We start from the raw sequence: 6,000 nt of genomic DNA, 5'->3' as shown, positions 1-6,000 counted from the left end.
ATTAAACTAAGGCATACAGCTCTACACCCAAGCAAATATTATACTTGTATTTGCAGAAGCAAACCCTGAGCAAACTCGAGATGCACATGCCTGGATCTGAATATTCAACCTCCAGTGAACTCAATTTCCTTAATGGCTGAATGATAACTTGGAAGTCAGAAGGTAAAAAAGACAGGGCTTTAAAAAAGAAAAAAGCACATAACAAAAACTCATTTTTATTATCTTAGCAACAAAATCATGAACACATTGCAAACTGGATGTAAAAAGAACTTTAATCTCTAAAAGGAGTTTTTTTAAAAAAAACCACACCTGACACAATAACACCAATGGCTTCTCTTCTTGTACCTAAACCTTAATTGAACAATTTCATTCATCCTGAAAACTTACATAAATATATATATATATATATATATATATATATATATATATATATATATACAGTATATTGGTCGCAGTCCAAGTTGGAAGAAACCAGGCACAGATAATCCCTTTGATTTCAATGGGTTTAAGCGTGCTCAGTTCTGCATTGGATCGTGGCCACCATTCTCAACTGCACTTTGCCGGCTGCACTGTGCCAGAATCTCGTTCCTGACTTTGTTTTTGAAGGGAAGCTGCTGTTCATCAGCATGCCAGCTTGGCTGCGTCTCATGTTTTGGAACAGAGTGGGAGCACGTAATTTCAAGGGCACTCTTTTTTTTCAGAAAAGTGGATCTGTAAAAAAAGATGTCTTTTATTCCCACTTACTGTGACTTAATAAAAAACCCCACCCCAAGCCATATTGCTATTTTTCTTAGTTTCGAACACAGAAAGAGTCCTGCTTGGTCAGATCAAATTGAGCCTTCTCTTCTCACGATGGTCAAGCATATGCCTCTTGGAAACCCACGAGCAATAGCATTGAGGATTGCCAGCTTTCTTACTTACCTTGGTGCTCTGCCTGATTTTCCCCCTGAGAAGCTCAGGAGTACTGTTGTAAATAAAAATTGCCCTTTTCCCTTATGGGGTATCCAAGAGCCCATATAGAGTCCTTACACAGGTTCCCTATTGATAGGAGAAAATAACAGAGGCCAACCAGAGAATATTGAGAAGCAAAGCAGCTAGTAAGCTTGATCTTTATTGATCTGTTGCAATAGGGTGCTTCCCTCACCCGTAGGAGAGAGGAGGAACCCAGAACAATGGCGTGCAAGGCCTTATAAAGACTTTTGAAATTGCCACCCTGTAGATCAAGACCACCCCCAGAAACATCATGCATACATCACAGAAGGGGTGTAACCTAAGACCACCCCTCAGATACATCACACCTACATCACAGAAAAGGCGGTCTAAACAGAAATTTGAATGTTGTTTTTCTCGTGTTGTTGTTTATCTCCTGTCTGGCAGGTTACTTGATTGGATTGCCTGGGGAGCCTGGCCATTCTTTTGTAGTGATAAATACTTAGTTCCTGGGCTAGGTCACAGGCTCACACCTTATTCATATCTTAATGTGCCCTTAAGACAGGATTTGTGAGGAAAGAGACAATGGGGAGGTTTCCCACTTTGACCTTGCAGAAAAAACATTTGCTCAGTTTAGGAATCAAAATGGTTCCAGGTTGGTCTTCCTGTGCTGATCTATGTACGGAACGCTTGGTTGGAACGCTTATGAACATTACCATATATCTAAGACCATAAAATTCCTATCACAGTACCTAGGTAGTCCTACCACTTATGCTCACAGTACTCTTGGGAGGTAGGTGAGATGGAGAAATAGCAAATGGTCCAAGATCACTGGATAAACTATGGCTGAACATGGGGTTGTACCCACATCTCTCTATTCTGAGCCCACCATTCCAGCCCAGGGAAAGGAATTTGTTTCAGTCCAAGGGCCAATTCCTTTCTGGCCAACCTTTGGAGGTCCATGTGCCAGTGGCAGAGCAGGTGGAGCCAGAAGCAAAAGCGGACAGGGCAACAAACATAGATTTTACCAATGTACAATGTGTACAACAGACATCTCTCTCTACCCTCCATCCAAACAAGAGGCGTTATCAGAGTTCAAGAACACATGCCAGCCAGGCAAAAACATTTTGTGTGTGTGGAAAGCGGAGCCAATCAGGGCGTGGCCTAGGAAGAGTTCAAAGGGCCACATAGAAATGCCTAGAGGGCCATATTTCACCTCCATGCCCAAAGTTTCCCACCCCGGATCTAACCATTACACAACACTGGATATGGTATTCGGTGACAATGTTAACCTTATTCAGAGAAGACCCATTGATCTCAGAGGTTCAGCTCTGTGACTAATGCTAAATATCAGTTTGAAGGTAAAGGACCCCTGGACAGTAAAATCCAGTCAAAGGGGACTATGGGGTTGTGGCGCTCATCTTGCTTCCAGGCTGAGGGAGCCGGCGTTTGTCCACAGACAGTTTTCTGGGTCATGTGGGCAGCATGACTAAATCGCTAGTGGTGCACAGAGGACCATGACGAGTGCCAGAGCGCACAGAAACGCCGTTTACCTTCCCACCACAGCGGTGCCTATTTATCTACTTGCGCTGGTGTGCTTTCAAACTTCTAGGTTGGCAGGACCTGGGACAGAGCAATGGGAGCTCACCCTGTTGAGGGGATTTGAACTGCCAACCTTCTGATCAGCAAGCACAAGAGGCTCAGTGGTTTAGACCACAGCGCCACCCACAATTTAACTGCAGCCTGGCACATATATATTTGCAGGTCAGACGCAGTTCCTGAAGCTTCCCCGTTTTTCCGTCCCATCAGAGTTCTGTCCCTCCTTATTTGTGCTGGCCTTGAAAATCCTCCTCCCCTCCCCTCTTTCTCTCCCATATGTGGAAGCTGACTACACGTGTGCCTTGATGCTCAAGCAAATCTCCATCTGATGTAGGTAGGACTTGTGGATGTTGGGGGAGTGTGGCGTCCCCACATAGCACAGAGAGCATTGTGTGAAACCGCATCCCCAAGCAGCACACTAGCTCTTAAAGAGGCTGCCCAATGATGATGACGTTGATAAATTTATTATCCACCCTTCAGCAGGTCCCAAGGCTGGCTACAACAATGTAACATTCAGAATTAAGAGGGGCTTACAGTCACAGGAATTAGGTGTGCCCTCAAAGCATGCATCTCAGGTGTCAAAGGCCAGGGAAAATAGGTGTGAAAGCTGAAAGCTGTATCGTAAAGAAGCCAGACAGAATCATACAGCAGCTGGGAATATAACTTTTACCTCTGTGATTTCTACCACCCATTCTGCTGTGCTCTGTTCCATGGCCACCCTGAAGCTTTCTTTTCACTTGGACAATCCATTCCACATCATCAAGAGATAACAACTTTTATTTCTTTTATTATTATTTGAGGAGGGTGTGTGTGTGTGTCATGCCCCGCTGATGATCTTTGCACAGGGCTTTGCTGACGCTCACAGACCTTGAAATCCATCTGGTTTTGCTTGATCAGCCAAGTCCTAAAGGGAGAAGATACTTTTTAAGTCCTCCACGCCACAAATATGCTGGTGACCGCTCAGAGAGGTGAAGACCAAAGGCTGTCCTTTGAAATGGAGTGGCTGAAAACCAGCTATGCAGCAGTCCTGTGATGGGTTCTCTGTGCCTTTTGAAAACAATGGGATTTAAGGATTTTAACTCGCTTGGCTAGAATTGAGAGAGGTTTATCTGAGATGATTGCAACTCTGGACAAAACTATATCACGGGGCAATGGAGAAGAACTGATGTAAAGAAAGACACTGTTGCGGCTTGGATTGCGTCCCCCTCTCCCTGAAAAATGTTTCACAGAGCTCAACACCAATTCGAGAGCTGCCACATAACTCTCAAAAGGCACCAGAGGTGAGGCTGGGCTATCCACTTAGATGGGGCTAGGGGTGAGGCTGAGGAGGCTGCTGTTTCCTTCTCTCCACTGTATTCCAGTGACACCACAGCAGGTACAAAAGGGGTGTGGCATTGAGGGAGTCAGGTGATGCCAGAGACCAATGGTGATTTGTGTAGTCTTATAAAGCTGCAAACTCTGGGCCACCTCTTCAGTTTGAGCAACTTGTTCTTCAGATGTTGGCTGGCCTATCCACTTAGATGGGGCATTTAGCCATCGTGAATCTGGGTAGTGTTTTTAGATTGACTTTGAAGTTCTGCTAATATTATAAATTGTAAAGCTTGGGTATCATGGCAGAAAGGTGGTTTACAAAAGCAACCAACCAAGCAACCAACAAATAATAGCAATTGCTTCCAGATGACCTGTTTTTCAATCATTCATACTGATCTGCAGGGCCAGATTTAGGTTTGATGAGACCCTAAGCTACTGAAGGTAATGGGGCCCTTTATATGTCCAGCTGTCATTTGTCAGCAACAAATTGTCTTTTTTTGTGTGTTGAATATATGCTATATGGTAATTTATGGACCTAATAGGTATCTAAAACCATTTGCACATAACAAAATAGGAGCCTACACAACACAAAACACTGTTGCTGTATGTAAGTTTTATTTTGTTTTTTATCTTATATTTTGGAAATGTACATCCAGTTTTTTTCCCCTTTAAATTTTTTTGGGGCCCCCAAGAGAGTGGTGTGCTAAGCTATAGTTTGTTTAGCTTATATGTAAATCCGGCACTGCTGATCTGTCTGCAGAAAGATAAGACAATTCTGCCTATTTTTTTAGTGTTCATACCAATTTGTTTCCAGGGCAGTTAGGTGACACTGCATGAAGCATTATCACCCACTTCATACGGGAAGTAGAAGCCCTTAAAGATACCATACAATGGCTTTGCCTCATACTTTGGACTTGATTTGTGACCCACTTAAGAGATGGAGGAGAAATTCAATTCATTTTGCATTTAAAGGCAAGCCCTAGCTAATTCGTACTTTACAAACAACATGTGAACTGAAACAGAGCCAGCTTTTGAATCTGGCACTCCTCCAAATCTTGCAATGTAGCTCTTCAACCATGTGCAAAAACACTGCATCTATAAAAGCATATATTAATGAAGATAACAAACATCATTATATATGGGGAAATTGCTTTGCAAGAATGTGCGTATTAGATAAAATTGCATACCAAAAATGTGTCTTCTTAGGAGAAATTTGCACTTAAAAGGCTGGTGAATTTTGAGAAAGACTTTAAAAATTAAATAAAATTGCAAACTGATGTGGAAATAGGATTATAAAAATGAGAAACCAAAAACTAACAAATTTTCCCGTCCTTGGAAACTCTTTGAGACCATCAGGTCTAACAATATGGAATAGAGAAGCAAGCAAACTGGGATAGCTCAGTTGGCAGAGCATGAGACTCTTACTGTCAAGGTCATGGGTTTGAGCCCCAGACTGGGCAGAAATGTTTCTGCATTGCAGGGGGTTGGACTAGATGACCCTTTTGGTTCCCCCAACTCTACAATTCTATGATACTACAGGAATGTTGGTTTAATTTGTACACTGCCATATTTCTACACTTACTCAGCTGGTAGTTAGAAGGATTCACCTGGAGGACTGTGGTTTTCTCTGTTGAGTTCCGCATGGCTTATATCTAATCTGTTTTTCTACTTTTTTATGTTTGCATTTTAAACAGCTGACTCCTTATACAGAGCCATTAGTCATTGGTGACATTGGCTTACCCACCTTCTAGTGTGTCAGGGTTATGACAATGATCTTCACCGAGACCTTAATCAGCACAGTGGCAGTGTAAAGAAAACAGAGGATAAGTCGTTGAGGCATTGCCACAGACATAAACAGCCAAGCTGTCTGGTAAAAACCTCGTGTACTATGTTTGCTGAAAGAAACAAGGTCAAGCTCTCAAACCCAAGGGCAGGCAGGCATATTGAAGGCCAAAAATGGGCAATCTGGCAGTACATGAAAAAAGAACTGTGTAACCTTCTAGTTAGTTAGTTAGTTAGTTAGTTAGTTAGTTTATCTGAAGGAAAGGATTTATAACACACTCTTCATTGAGTATTTTGCATTCTGAAGCAGGGAACACTAAGTAATAATGAAAATATGCAGGAAAAGAGATGACAAGATGGAGAAGTTACCCAAAAAAA

General features: G+C 42.5%; 1 long non-coding RNA gene across 1 annotated transcript in view; it reads right to left on the bottom strand.

The window, feature by feature from the left end:
- Positions 1-424: 424 nt before the first annotated feature.
- The window catches only part of LOC310689087, a 28,231-nt gene continuing 22,655 nt past the window's right edge, over positions 425-6,000 (bottom strand). The window contains exon 3 of the long non-coding RNA XR_014517299.1: positions 425-711. This is a non-coding gene — a long non-coding RNA (uncharacterized lncRNA). The remainder of the gene's footprint in view (positions 712-6,000) is intronic.

This window comes from Podarcis liolepis (assembly GCF_965112155.1).
Source record: "Podarcis liolepis genome assembly, chromosome: 11".
NCBI classification, from domain to species: Eukaryota; Metazoa; Chordata; class Lepidosauria; order Squamata; family Lacertidae; genus Podarcis; species Podarcis liolepis.
Note: the sequence above shows the minus strand (reverse complement) of the source record. Positions and strands in the feature narration are given on the sequence as shown.